This window comes from Triturus cristatus, chromosome 7, assembly GCF_964204655.1.
Source record: "Triturus cristatus chromosome 7, aTriCri1.1, whole genome shotgun sequence".
Taxonomy (NCBI): Eukaryota; Metazoa; Chordata; class Amphibia; order Caudata; family Salamandridae; genus Triturus; species Triturus cristatus.
The window spans coordinates 1,680,943,487-1,680,959,347 of record NC_140590.1 but is presented as its reverse complement, the minus strand read 5'-3'; positions in this window follow the sequence as shown (position 1 = coordinate 1,680,959,347).

Sequence of the window (15,861 nt, the reverse complement as noted above, 5' to 3'; positions counted from 1 at the left end):
CCTTTTGGTTTGTTCTGTTTCCTGCGGCTTGATGCTGGCCGAGTTCTTATATGCTTTCAGTGTGGGCAGGAAGGTTCTTCTCATCGGTGATTGAGACGCATCCTACCGTCAGCATTATCAGGACTAGAGAAGACTTATGGTACGAAAAGGTCTTAGTGAGAATGAAATGAGAGTAGTCAGGAAATGAACTGTTGTTGACCTGTGTGTTTCTCTCGTTTCAGGTGTCCCTTCCCTTGCAGCCCCTTCCCTACCCTTTCCCTCGCTTGATTACCTCAATATTCTGTTCACAATTGTCTAGTCAGAGTGTGGGGAAATCAGGAGGTGGACCCATATGAGCATCACCCTGATCCTGAGGAGCGTGGAGCCGTCGTGACAGAATCACGTACCCACGAAAACAGTCTCCTCCCGGTCAGGGTTCGGCTCAGTGATGGCCACGTTAGAGGAAGTTATCCGAGCTTTGAATTTGGTCCAACAGGAAGTCGCCGCTTCTCGCGCAGAGAACGCGGTGCTGAAGGATAGACTTGATAGACAAGCCAGAAATCCATTTGATGTGTCTTCAGGCAGTTCGCAGATCCAGGTACATGTCCCCCCACCGATTCCCTTGGCTAGTCCGGAAAGGTATGCAGGCGACCCCCATAAAATACAAAATTTCCTGACACAAATTGCGCTACATTTCTCTTGTAGACCTGCCTCTTTTGCCACAAACATATCTAGGGTATCATTGGCTATATCATATCTCACTGGGGACGCCGCCAATTGGGCGGTTCCGTTGGTCAGAAACGACGATCCGCTACTCTCCGATTGGACAGCCTTCCGGATGGAATTCGAGAGGGTGTTCGATAGGAGAGCCACTACACTCAGTGCGGATCGGGAGTTGTTGGAACTGCGGCAGGGTAGGAAGGATTTGATTACATACATGACCTCCTTCAACCGACTGGTGGGAGAAACGGCATGGCCAGAGGAAAAACGAATGGCTCTGTATTACCAAGGACTTCGGGACGAACTCAAAGACGTCCTGGCCCAAATTGATCCCCAACCCAACACTTGTACGGATCTCATAAACCTCACCCTGAGACTAGACCATCGAATGTCCGATAGGGGCGGGGACCGTAGAGGAAGAGAAAGAGGAACGGGGGGCGGAGAGAGACCAATCCGATCCTCTCAGGCCTCGAACGAGGCCGTTCCCGAGCCCATGGATGTCGGGGCTATAAGGCCTCCATTGTCCAAATCCGAACGTGAATCCAGGCGAGTGCAGGGGCTCTGCATGTACTGTGGGAAGAAGGGTCACTACGTAAGGGAGTGCCCCGTGAAGCCCAAGAAAAGGAACGCTTCCTATCCGGGGAAACAAGTAGCCACCGTACAAGCGGAGTCTGACGAACGAAAAACCGGAGACCTCAGGGGGGAGGAGGTAGCTGAATGCAAATGGATAGTACCGTCGTTGGGGTTTTCAGGGGTACAGGGAGCAACCGCTCACATAGTGTTGACAATAGTCCTCCGAGCCGGGCGGAAACAACATCTGGTTCGGACGATGATTGACTCCGGGGCCACCGGCAACTTTATAGATTACGGGCTAGTACAGCGACTGGGACTTGGAAGAGTGCCCAGCGAAAAACCAGAGACCGTATTAGCAGTAGACGGCAAGCCGTTGAAATCCGGTCCCGTTACTGAGCATACGGAAATCATAGAATTAGTGCTCGAAGGTTCGCCGCAAGACCATGTGGAGAACCTCGCGCTGAACATCATTGAGGCACCACAATATGAAATAATTCTGGGCATGCCATGGCTCTGTCATCACAATCCCACCCTGGATTGGAGACAAAAAACCATTGCGTTCAACTCTCCAGTCTGACCTCGTGCATGAAAGCGCATACCTCGCAGGTACTATCCATGGTTCAGGGTTACCAGGTAGCCACAGCAGCCGAAAAGGACGTGGTGTTGCCCGCGGAGTATCAGAGATACCAAGATGTGTTCAGTGAAACCAAGGCGGAGAAACTCCCTCCACACCGCGAATATGATTGTCAAATTGACCTCATAGATGGCGCCATCATCCCATCATGTAGGGTTTATGCCTTATCGGAACTCGAAACTAGACACCTACGGGCCTACCTAGACCATTTCTGTTCCATTGGCTTTATTCGCCCTTCTCGTTCACCAGCGGCATCCCCCCTTTTTTTCACGGCGAAAGCCAATGGCGAACTTCGCACGTGTATCGATTACAGACAACTGAATAAAAACACCATTAGAAATCGATACCCTCTCCCACTCATCCCCGTGTTGTTGGATCAGGTCAGGGAGGCCAAGATATATACCCGATTGGATTTAAGAGGGGCTTACCACCTGGTGAGGATCCGAGACGGAGATGAGTGGAAGACGGCTTTTAAAACTCGTTTTGGTTTATTTGAATACTTGTTTATGCCGTTCGGGCTGTGTAACGCCCCGGCGGCTTTCCAGTATTTCCTTAATGATGTTTTAAAAGAATACGTGGACAGATTCGTAATCGTCTATATAGACGACATTTTGGTCTATTCAGTCACAGCTGAACAACATACCAGTCACGTCTTTCACGTCCTACAAGCACTACAGGACAATGGCCTCTATTGTAAACTCAGTAAGTGCGAGTTTAGCGTTACAGAGGTAGAGTTCCTGGGAGTCATATTAAATCCCCGGGGGTTTCGAATGGGAGAGAGGAAGGTGGAAGCAGTCCAGAATTGGCCCATTCCCAAAAGCGTGAGGGAGGTGCAATGCTTTTTGGGGTTCTCAAATTACTATAGACGGTTCATCCCTCAGTTTTCGCAAGTAGCCGCTCCCATCACTAGATTGCTGAGAAAGGCAACCCCGTTTCTGTGGACCTCCGAGGCCACGGAGGCATTTGAGCAACTGAAAAGGGCCTTCTGTAACGCCCCCATTTTGCGACATCCCCAAATGGAGAACCCATTCATTGTGGAGGCGGACGCCTCGGATGTGGCCACAGGGGCAGTGCTATCACAGAGGGACAAACACACAGGCCAATTGCACCCGGTGGCGTTCCTATCCAAAAAGCTAAATGCAGCAGAAGCAAATTACACGGTGGCCGAGAAAGAACTCCTGGCCATAAAGACAGCCTTCCAAGAGTGGAGGCATTACCTTTGGGGAGCACAACATCCAATAACAGTATACTCGGACCACCAAAACTTGCAGTACATGAAAACGGCCAGACACCTGTCACAAAGGCAAATGAGGTGGATGCTGTTTTTTGCAGGATATGACTTTGTGATCACCTTTAGACCAGGAGCTGACAACAAAAAAGCAGATTCATTGTCTAGGCAGGGGGAAGCGGAAGAAGCCATACAGGAAGAACCGAGAACAATCATACCCCCCGAGAGAATTGTATGTACCATATCCGCAAATCAGTTCATGGAACAAGTGACCGGTAACCGATCGCCACAACAGTGGAAAAAATGGGCATCTCAAGATGTTCGTAGGACTCTCAAACATGGAATCCCGCTGCACGAGAACAAACTATACCTACCTACCCACGCCCTCCGATTGAAGGCGTTCAATTGGTGTCACAATGCGACATTAGCAGGCCACCCGGGAGAAAAAAAAAACATGCACTTGGTGCAAAGGCAATTCTGGTGGGGGAGTTTGGCAAAGGACGTGAAACTATGGATAGAACAATGCGAAACATGTGCCAGGGCAAAAGGCGAACAGAACAAGAGCAAAGGACTGTTAATGCCTCTACCCACGCCCTCTCAACCATGGCAGTCTATCAGCGTGGATTTTATAGTGGGTCTCCCACGGGATCAGGGATGTAACGCCATATTAGTAGTCGTAGACAGTCTGACGAAAATGGGCCATTTTATTCCCTGCAATAACCTGCCTACGGCCAGCGAAACAACGCAACTACTTTTGACGAATGTAGTGAAGTTGCACGGAATTCCCCGGGTCATAATCTCCGACAGAGGCCCCCAATTCATAGCACGGTTCTGGCACGTGTGGTGCCAGGCTCTTCGAGTGGAAGACGCTCTGTCTACCAGCTTCCACCCACAAACCGATGGGCAAACGGAGAGGCTGAACCAAACCATCAAGAAATATCTACGATGCTATGCCAACGAAGCAGAAAAACCGTGGGTATCCCTGTTATGGTTGGCCGAACTGTCGTACAACAATGCGTGGCATTGTTCGACAGGAGAAACCCCTTTTCGGGCCAATATGGGCTTCCATGCAAACACCTTACCCGTGACCATCCCTAGTGAAGTACAAAACCATCCAACAGTCTCGGCACAGATGAAAGCCCTCTTAAAAGGTCATCGCCGCATCCAAGTACATCTCCAACAAGCCAAGGCATCCTACAAGAAATGGGCAGACAAACACCGACAAGCTGGTCCAACATACCAAGCAGGCGATAGAGTATGGCTCTCTACAAAGAACCTACGGTTCCGTTATCGTAGCATTTTCCACCCACGGTATATAGGTCCATATACTGTCCTGCGCAGAATAAATCCAGTGACCTATAAACTGAAATTGCCAGGGTCATTGAGAGTCCACCCAGTATTCCACTGCAGCCTGCTGAAACCAGCAAAAGGCAAACACCACAAAGTACCGCCACCCGTGATAGTGGACGGGGAAAAGGAATATGAGGTACGACGCATCCTGGATTCCAAGTACCGCCAAGGATGCCTGTGGTACTTGGTGTCATGGAAGGGTTACACTGCGGAGAACGATTCTTGGGAACCGTGCTCAGGGGTCCATGCCCCCCGTGCGGTGCGATCGTTTTATGCCCGAAATCCGACCAAACCTGGCGCTAGGAGGCGCATGGGAGGGGGGCGTACTGTCAGGCCGTGAGGTAACGAGCCGCGCCTACTCCCGACAACGCATCGGAACTACCTTTCCCGGCGGCCTTTGCCGAAGGGGAGGAGCCACGAAGATATACTCGCGTACGACGCTCCCGGCGTCGTACGTGATACTGACCAGATTTGCCAAACGGACGCTTGGCAAGGTGATTTCCGCGTTCACGAGGCGAGCGCAACAAGCGAGTTCTGTCGCCCAACCCGGGTTCATTCGGACCCACCTTCTTGCTACGCGACTCGGCTGAGCGTGAGTAAGAGTCCAGGAACCTTGAGCCGAAGTCACGGATCAGCTGCGGACCTTCCACGGAGGCGGGAGGACTCGTAGCGGTGTACCAGAACCCCCCCTGGTTTATCCCAGAGAACACAGGGCTTGGGCAGGACTGTTCCCGGTCGGACTCCGAGAGACCTGGGTCTGCCAACCACCAGAGGGGTAAGACTCTTGACCCCCGGTGCGGAGGTTGAGAGTAGTTGTTCTCATTGTTTTTTCGAGACATTTGGCCACCGCCTCTAGGCTTCCAGGGAGGAAGTGGAGAGGCTCGTTTCTTTTGTTGTTATGGGCTAAAACAGGGACGAGACTTTTGTTCGTCTAAATTCCAGGGCCTTGTTCGAACTTGTGTACAGGGTCAACGGGGTTTATCAAAACTGTGCCAACAGAGTTTCCAGTGCTCCATGTTAGGCACTCTTCCCACCAGCGTCAGAACATTGTTGCATCCTTTGATTACCCGGTGAGGGGCCATTTGGTTTGTTCTGTTTCCTGCGGCTTGATGCTGGCCGAGTTCTTATATGCTTTCAGTGTGGGCAGGAAGGTTCTTCTCATCGGTGATTGAGACGCATCCTACCGTCAGCATTATCAGGACTAGAGAAGACTGATGGTACGAAAAGGTCTTAGCGAGAATGAAATGAGAGTAGTCAGGAAATGAACTGTTGTTGACCTGTGTGTTTCTCTCGTTTCAGGTGTCCCTTCCCTTGCAGCCCCTTCCCTACCCTTTCCCTCGCTTGATTACCTCTATGCTCTGTTCACAATTGTCTAGTCAGAGTGTGGGGAAATCAGGAGGTGGACCCATATGAGCATCACCCTGATCCTGAGGAGCGTGGAGCCGTCGTGACAAACTGTTCATAGAAGGTGGGTATTAGGAACTTTATTGTTTTTAAAATGTGTGTCTGTGCGAACTACTTAAAATATGAACAAGTATGCAGCATAATCTCACTTTTATTCAGGAAGAAGAGGACGTTTGGGACTGTGACTCCGGGCTCACTTGGCAGAAACATCCCCTGACCCTCCACCCCCCATCGCAAAATGTAATGCCCGTGAAAAGGGTAGGTAGACGCAGTGTTATATAGAACATAGTCCTGAGAGCACGATTGAAAATGAAAACTAGATATAGTATATGGTATAAACTATGCACCAAAAAGTGTGATATAAGATGAACCGGGCGTGAAATATAATACGCAATACATTGTGCGCAATGACAGATTCATTGGAGAGCGCGAGATAGCACAGGCACTAGCGCTTGCTATATGATATGCGCCTTCGAGTGTAATATGTAATATGCACAGGGCAGTGTTGTGTAACCTAAGTAGTCTCTAAAGTTCTAATATAAAATATGTGCTGGGTAGTGTAACATTGCATATACACTGTGACAAAGATATGGATCCCAGATTGTAATATGTATGGCATAGCGCTGTGCATTATAACATAGGCATCGAGGAAGGCAAGTGTGGCATGACATGTTCACGGGGTGGTGTTACAGTGCACATGGGCTAGAGAGTGTCATAGCATACGCACTAGCTGGTGGAATACAACACAGAGGTGTGTGGCACTCGGCGGTCACTGGTGGGTGTAACACAGCATTGGGCTCAGCCAGGAGCACGCTGTGACTCTCAAGTGAGGTTTGTCTCCTTTCCAGAGAGTAAAATAAAAAGTATTACACATCCGGCGGTGGATGTGTGTTTTATTAACTGTGAGGGGGTTTCTTGCATAGTTTGGTTGAATTTTTGTCGAATCCCCTTTGAATGGCTTGGTGTGCATGTGTATTAAATGTGCCCGTCAATAGCTACCCATGTTTGTATAAATAAACGACAAGGGTGTCTACTTGGAGAGTACCCACCAGCGGGGGCGCCGGGATTAGGCACGGTAGGGTGTCAGACATGTCAGAGCTTCACTAGCGGTGTGAATACATTCTACGTGGATTCATTATATGCATAGTCGCCTTTTAATGAATATCACGCAAATCGTCATGGTGATAGGTACATACGGTTTGTCCAGCATGTCCTAGGTGTTTCTATAAATATATATATATATTTTTAAATAAAAAACAAAGGCCGGCCCCGGGGGATGGGGTCCCCGGGGCCATAAGTGGCCTGAGGAGGGGGGCAACACAGCCCCCTTCCTAAAGGATACATTTTTTTTAAAAAGGCCATGACCTGGGGGTTGGGGTCCCCGGGGCCGATTAAGGCCTTGGGAGGGCCAAATTAATTTTTTTCAACAAAAAAAATTAGGATGCAGGCCCTGGGGAATTGGGTCCCCAGGGCTAATAAATTAGAAAAAGAAAGGGGGCCACACAGCCCTCCTTCTTAAAAATAAATAAATAAAAGACCGGCATCGCGCCGTAGGCCACACCGCCTCCTTGCAGCACTCTGGAAACGCGCCCCCTGGCCAGTTGTAAGTTGAGGAATTAATTCCCCTTCAATACTGAGGGTCCCTGAGGGCCAACTAGCCCAACGGGTATCTCCAGTATGCGCCAGGGAGCTGCGTTGCAGACAGGTGTTCTGAGGCCACGCCCCTTTTTACACCTCCATGCAACGCAGCTCTATGGCGCTTACTGGAGGTACCTAGTGGGCTAGTTTGACCCTAGGGACCCTTAGGATTCAAGGGGACTTAATCTCTCAACTCAGAACGCCCACAGGCCCTGTGGCGCGTTTTTAAGTTGGGGAAATAATTCCCTTTCAATCCTGAGGGACCCTGGGGTCCAACTAGCCCACCAGGTGCTTCCAGTAAGCACCACTGCTCTGCGTTGCAGAGAGGTGGTGCAGGCCGTGCCACTTTTTACACCTCTGCAACGCAGCTCTGTGGCGCTTACTGGAGGTACCTAGTGGTCTAGTTGGACCCTAGGGACCCTCAGGATTCAAGGGGACTTAATCTCCCAACTTAAAACAGCTACAGGATGTGTTTACACAGTGGGGAAGGGAGGGGACGGGGCATGAGGTGACGTGTTCAAACACGCCCTGTGGTGCGTTTTAAGAGGTAGTTTTAATCCCCTGCCCTATTATATACTGGGGGCTTACAGAGGAGGTCATGCTAATCACAGGGGGACCCCAACACATAGTGTGCCCTAGTGTATGTAGGTGTTTTCACTGTATTCTGAGTGTCTTTTAACATAGCACTGGCTCTAGGACTGGTTAGTCAGACTCAGTTACCACCAGTATCCATCTGAAAAAGTTGAGGGTACAGGATGATTTTGCAACAAGGCTTGTTTCTGCTCTTCTGTTTGTTCTTTCTGCACGTTATACTTCTTCCTGCACTTTTCTTCGTCTTTGAGGACTTCTGTTGCTTCTTTCTGCATTTCTTTTTTTTCTTTCTGTGTGTTTTTCCTTCTTTCTTCACATGTCCTATCTCTGTAGGCATAGCTAGAAATTAGCATTTAAAAAACCTTTGAAATTCACTGAAAAAAACCATAGGTTTCAGGCACGTTATAGTTAGGAATTAGCATTTAAAAAACCTTAGAAATTCACTGAAAAAACCATAGGTTTCAGGGGCGTTATAGTTAGCTGGACTTTTCACTCATACAAAACCATTTGAGATGTCATCAGTGATGTCATGAGTGATGTCACTGACCATGTCATGAGTGATGTAATATGTGACGTCATCAGCAGTGCATTGCGGGCGCGCAAGTTATAGTTAGCTGAACTAACTATAACAGGGGAATTTCAATGGTTTTGTACCAGTGAAAAGTCCAGCTAACTATAACGTCCCTGAAACCTAAGGTTTTTTCAGTGAATATATATATATACACACACACACACATACATACACACACAGGTATAGATTTCTAAGACCACATGCACATTCATACCCCTAAATCCTAAAGTTACTCTTACCTACCTACCTATCTTTTCTATCCTTTGCAAATTCTCACACCTACACCTTAAACTCAAGCATACCTCCCTTTAACGCTAGCCAACCCTAAAATGGCCCTTACTTCCTATACCTCTACCCACCCCTTTATTTTTACCCTTTCCCCCCTTTACCCTTATAATTACCCTTTCCCCCCTTTACCTCTTCTCACACCTACGCTCTAAAATTACTCTTACCACACTTTAGCATTGAACAATCCTATGCCCTAAAATTACCCTTACCTCACTTTACTACTACCCACTCCTAAACCCTAAAATTTCCCTTACCTTCCTTTACCTCCACCCACCCATTAATCTTAAAATTACCCAGGACTCCCTTTACCACTATCCACCCCTAAACAACAAAATTATCCTTACTTCTCTTTACACCCTACCCAGCCCTAAACCCTAAAATTATCATTACCTGCTTTTACCATTGTCAACTCTAAATACTAAAATTACCCTTACCTCTCTTTACTTCTGCCCAACCTCAACCCCTAAAATTACGGTTACCTCCCTTTACCACTACCCACCCATTATCCTAAAATTACCCTTACATCTCATTACCTCTACCCACCCCTAACCCCTACAATCAACATTACCCCTCTTAACTACTGCCACCAATAAACCTCAAATGTGCTCTTACCTCCCTTTACCACTATCCACCCCTAAACTCTAAAATTATCCTTACCTGCATGGTAAAGGCATTGTGTGGTAAAGATGTCATGATAAAGCCTGCATAGACAAGTTTGTATCTTTGTATTTACTCTTGCCCATGTGATCGGTTAGTGGTTTAATAAACAGAGCAAATTGTGATTGTTCATCTGTACCTATCTGTTCAGTTAACCCCTTCGATGCTCATGACGGAGCGGTTCCGTCATGAGCATCGGTTGGGCTGTGCTCATGACGGAACCGCTCCGTCATGAGCACAGCCCCTGGGGGAAGCGCTGGCGCTCCCCCCCTGGGGGCTCGATTTTCGCACCAATTGGGGGGTTGGCAGCGTTTCCGCTGCCACCCCCGAGCCCCCCCACACTTCCTGATGACGTCAGCGCACACATCAGCGCACACAGCGCGCGCCGATGTCATCAGGAAGCGTTGGACGCGCTGGAATTCATTTCTTCCAGCGCGTCCAACGGAGCAGGTAGGTGTTTGGCTCCGGTGTGGCGGGGGTGGGGGAATTGGGAGGCCTTGAGGCATTGGGGGAGAGGAAAGAGTATTTCCTCTCCCCTGATGTATCAATGCTGGGCATTCCTGCTCCACGATCGCGCACAGCGTTGCGATCGTGGAGCAGGGATGCCCCACTAGACACCAGGGATGTCTTTTTCTTTATTTAGGAAGCGACCCCTTGGGCAAGGGTCGCTTCCTTGCAGGCATAAATAATTGGAAGACTTTTCTGCCCCCCCCTGGGGGCAGATCGGTCATCTTTCTGCCCGTTTCTGCTCCCAGGGGGGGGGCAGAAAAGCCCACTAGGCACCAGGGATGTATTTTTCTGCATGAGGAAGCGACCCCTTGGGCAAGGGTCGCTTCCTTTGGGGCATAAATAATGGGAAGACTTTTCTGCCCGCCTGGGGGCAGATCGGTCGTCTTTCGGTCCGTTTCTGCTCCCAGGGGGGGACAGAAAAGCCCACTAGACACCAGGGATGTATGTTTTTAGAAGTTAGGAAGCGACCCCTTGGGCAAGGGTCGCTTCCATGGCGGCATAAATAATGTGAAGACTTTTCTGCAGATCGGTCGTCTTTCTGTCCGTTTCTGCTCCCAGGGGGGGCAGAAAAGCCCACTAGACACCAGGGATGTATTTTTCTGCATGAGGAAGCGACCCCTTGGGCAAGGGTCGCTTCCTTTGGGGCATAAATAATGGGAAGACTTTTCTGCCCCCCCTGGGGGCAGATCGGTCGTCTTTCTGTCCGTTTCTGCTCCCAGGGGGGCAGAAAAGCCCACTAGACACCAGGGATGTGTGTTTTTAGGAGTTAGGAAGCGACCCCTTGGGCAAGGGTCGCTTCCTTGGCGGCATAAATAATGTGAAGACTTTTCTGCCCCCTAGACACCAGGGATGTATTTTTCTGCATGAGGAAGCGACCCCTTGGGCAAGGGTCGCTTCCTTTGGGGCATAAATAATGCGAAGACTTTTCTGCCCCCCCTGGGGGCAGATCGGTCGTCTTTCTGTCCGTTTCTGCTCCCAGGGGGGGCAGAAAAGCCCACTAGACACCAGGGATGTATTTTTCTGCATGAGGAAGCGACCCCTTGGGCAAGGGTCGCTTCCTTTGGGGCATAAATAGTGGGAAGACTTTTCTGCCCCCCTGGGGGCAGATCGGTCGTCTTTCTGTCCGTTTCTGCTCCCGGGGGGGGCAGAAAAGCCCACTAGACACCAGGGATGTGTGTTTTTAGAAGTAAGGAAGTGACCCCTTGGGCAAGGGTCGCTTCCAGGGTGCAATTTTTTATAATATGTATTTGGCCTACCCGCCCCCGGACAGAGTAGCCTTTTTTTTTCCTGCTGTTTTCTGCCCCACCTGGCACACAACCCGATTGACCATTTGGGTAGTAACATAGCATGTTATAATGTTTATTGTTATATTGTTTTTACTTTTTTGTTCTAGGTGAAGGCTTTTGCTCTTTCCAGTTTGCCGTTTCGTTACTGGTGGTTCTGCTGTTTGTGTAGTTTGGTAAGAGACTTTTTTTTGTACAATGTAAATGTGTTTGATTTCTCTGCATGATTTTTTTGTGCAAATGGTGTAATAATAGCAGTATCTTTGGTTTTTGAGTGTCAAAAACTGTTTGCATTTGTGCTTGATGTGTATTTTGTTGTCTTGTGAGTAATTTTTTTTTTCTTCTTTCTAGTTGGATATCGTTGGTTTTTGCTGTGTCACTGCAGAGTAGGTTCTGGTGAGTGTAGCTGTCTCTTGTAATTGAATTCTATAGCTTTTGAGTACATTGATCTTTGTGATAAAGGTACACATTTCTTTACTTACTTGGTTTGCACATTGTTGGTTGTTGTTAACTTGTTTGTGCAGTTTTCTATCTTAGTAAGTATAATGGCTAGCCGCAGGATTACGGCTCAGCAGGTTGTTGGTTTGCTTTTTGAGTCTTCCTCTGACCATGGTTCAGAGACTGACTCTGCATCTGAGGGAGAGATGGCAGGGGACGATTCTGGCAGTGAGTTTTCTCTCCATATGGAGTCATCGGATGATGAAGATTCTCTTAGTGCGGATGAAGTGCCTGTGTTAGAGGAGGAGACTGATGTGCCGATAGTGCGGCAAGAGGCATCTGGGCTACAGCCTGGGGCTGCAAGGCTTCCCATTGGTGTAGTGCGGCAAGAGGCATCTGGGCTGCAGGCTGGGGCTGCAAGGTTTCCTTTTGAAAGTGATGACCTCTGGGTTGCCCCTGGCATGGTGCAGCCGGCATTGCCAGACTTTACTGGTGTTCCAGGGTGTAGAGTGAATACTGACATTTTTTTGCCGATACATTTTTTTCAGATGTTTATGGACGATGTGTTTTTAGCAGAGATTGTTGAGCAGACTAATTTCTATGCCGAACAGTTTTTGAGGGACAACAGTGCCAGTCTTAAGCCATACTCTAGAGCTACCCGGTAGACTCCCACAAATCTTGAAGAGATGAAGAAGTTCTTGGGTTTAACTTTTTTGATGGGCTTACTAAGGAAGCCATCAATGTCTTCATATTGGTCTACTAGTCCCTTGATAGCAACTGCTATTTTTCCGGCAGTCATGAGTCGTGACAGGTATTTGCTTCTGCTTCGGATGATGCATTTTGTTGATAATGGTTTAGCGTTGCCACGAGATCACCCTGATTATGACTGTCTTTTTTAGATTAGGCCTGTCCTTGATCACTTTGTTGATCGATTTCCTGAGATCTATGCTCCTGGGAAAGAAATTGCAGTGGATGAGTCTTTGTTGTTGTTCAAGGGCCGCTTGGTTTTTAGGCAATATATTCCTAGTAAGAGGGCACGCTATGGAATTAAGCTGTATATGCTGTATGACAGTAGGACTGGATATGTCTCTAATTTCAGGGTGTACACCGGTAAGGAATCCAGGATTAACCCCCCTGGTTGTCCGTCCACTTTTGGAGTGACTGAGAAAATTGTTTAGGAACTTGGTAGAGGAATTTTTAACAAAGGCCACCATTTATATGTAGATAACTTCTACACTGGTGTGCGGTTGTTCAGGGAATTGGCCAAAGTGGACACTGTTGCTTGTGGCACAATCCGCTCTAACCGTAAAGGTTTCCCAAAAGAACTGGTTTGTCAAAAGCTTGTGCGGGGACAGTGCAGTGCGTTGCGTTGCGAGGAGCTTCTTGCTGTGAAGTTTTCAGACAGGAGAGATGTCTACATGCTGACTACCATCCATGATGAAAGCACTGCACCTGTGACTGTTTGGGGTCAGGTCGCTGAAGCGCTCAAACCTGTGTGCATTTTAGAATATAATAGGCACATGGGTGGTGTTGACAGAGTAGATCAGAGGTTGGAACCTTACGCTGCTCTTCGTAAGGCTTAGATTTGGTACAAGAAGTTGGCCATCCATCTTTTCCACTTGGCAATGTTTAATGCTTTTGTTGTGTTCCAGGATTCTTGCCCTGAGTCAAAGATGACTTTTGCTAATTTTCAGGAGTCTGTAATAGGCAGCCTTGTTGTAGTGGAACAGGCAAGTGTTCCTAGAGTTGGAGTGGTGGAGGATGTTGCTAGATTGAAAGATCACCACTTTCCTGATCACATTCCTCCCACACCCTCAAAAGATTTTCCCAGTAGGAGATGTAGAGTCTGTTGGCGAAGAGGTACGCGGAAGGAGAGTCGTATGTACTGCCCCGACTGTCCTTCTCATCCTGGACTGTGTGTCCCTGCTTGTTTTAGAGCGTACCACACGCAAAATAATTTTTGGGAGCATTCATGAGTGGTAAAGTGAACTGCCTGGTCTGTATTCTTTGGAAAATTTGATTCTGTTTCAAGGTTGGTGTTAGTGCAATGTATTTAGTTGCTGATTTTGTGTTTGAAGATTTGTATCTATTTGCGATTTGTTTGTGTTTTTATTTTCTTCTAAAAAAAATCCTAAATGTGATGGCGGTGTGTGTAGGCTGGCACTTGGCTGTTGGTGTGTGTGGACTGGCACTTCGTTGGTGGTGTTGCGTGGAATGGTGCTTGGCTGGCGGTGTGCGTGGACTGGCGGTGTGCATGGACTGCCGGTGTGCGTGGACTGGTGCTTGGCTGGTGGTCTGCGTGGACTGGAGCTTGGCTGGCGGTGTGCGTGGAATGGTGCTTGGCTGGCAGTGTGCGTGGACTGGTACTTGGCTGGCGGTGTGCGTGGACTGGTGCTGTGTGCGGACTGGTGCTTGGCTGGTGGTGTCCGTGGACTGGAGCTTGGCTGGCGGTGTGCGTGGATTGGCGATTGACTGCCGGTGTGCCTGGACTGGCGATTGGCTGGCGGTGTGCCTGGACTGGCACTTGGCTAGCGGTGTGCGTGGACTGGTGTTTGGCTAGCGGTGTGCGTGAACTGGCGCTCTGCTAGCGGTGTGTGTGGATTGGCGCTCGGCTGGCTGTGTGTGAGTAGTGACTTTCTGCTGGTCAATACACACACTGCTAGCTGAGTGCCACTCCACGCAATCCATCAGCCTGTGTAGTTGCTGTGTCAGGATTGTGGGCGTGTGAAAGCGATGGGCCCTTGAAGGGCGCTGTGTGCTGGTGTGAGTTTTGTTATGTGATGGGCCCGCGGCTGGCGGTGTGAATGGTTTTGTATGTCTCACACGTATGAAAGGTGTATGAATGGCCTGTAAAGAGGTTGGTGCCTTGTCGTGGCTTTACAGCTCACAAGCTGTGAGTCAATGGTTCAGTTTCTCACCCTTTCAATTATTAACACTGCATTTCATTTTTGTGAAATCACTTGCTAATACAATTGTATCTACTGAACCATCACTCACCCTCGTGCCAAATCCAACCAGTATGTGTGTGTGCTTGAGGATTAGATGGCTGTGCAGTAATATTTGTCTTTCTGAAGCAGGTTGTACCTTGTCCCTTTTTGTGAATTTTGTAATTTGTTGCTTTTGTGCCTGGTGGTGCGAATGGTCTTGTTTGTATCACGTATGGAAGGTGTGTGAATGGCCTGTAAAGTGGTTGGTGCCTTGACGTGGCGTTACAGCTCACGAGCTGCGAGTTTTTTGTGAATTTAATTATTGACAGTGCATTTCATTTTTGTGAAATCTCTTGTTAATAAAATTTAATACACTGAACCATGACTCTCCCTCGTGCCAAATCCAACCAGTATGTGTGTGTGTTTGAGGAATAGATGGTTGTGCAGGAATCTTTGTCTTTAGTTTCTCTGCCAAGGTGTACTTTTCATGTAAGAATAACCCACCAACTGTAGATATTGTCGAAAACCCATGGGAGTTCATGGTGATGTCTCTCTTCTGAATTCAAAAAGTTTTTTTATCCCCAATGTCCTGCAAACCTCAAAATGTCTACCACATTTTCATTGCAATATTGTTCCAAAATTCTCACGCTGTAGGAACAAAGCAATAGTTATGTTTAAACAATCTGGTTTTGCAAGGGGGTCCCTTTGGTTTTTGGCCCGGTGCTCGGCGGCCATCTAGGGAAACCTACCAAACCCACGCATTTCTGAAAACTAGACACCCGGCGGCTTCCAGGGAGGTATGGCTTGCGTGGATCCCCCAATGTTTCCTTACCCAGAATCCCCTGCAAACCTCAATTTTAGCTGAAAAAAATCACTTTTTTCACACATTTTGGTGTGGGAAAGTTGTGGCATCACCGGGCTCACACAAATTTACCACCACCCAGCGTTCCCACAGGTCTCCCGGTAAAAATGGTGCCTCACTTGTGTGGGAGGCCCAAGTACCCGCGGTAGGCAAGGGCCCAAAACGTAGTGAGGCGACATCAAAATGGCCTATCGCAAAACCACCTGGT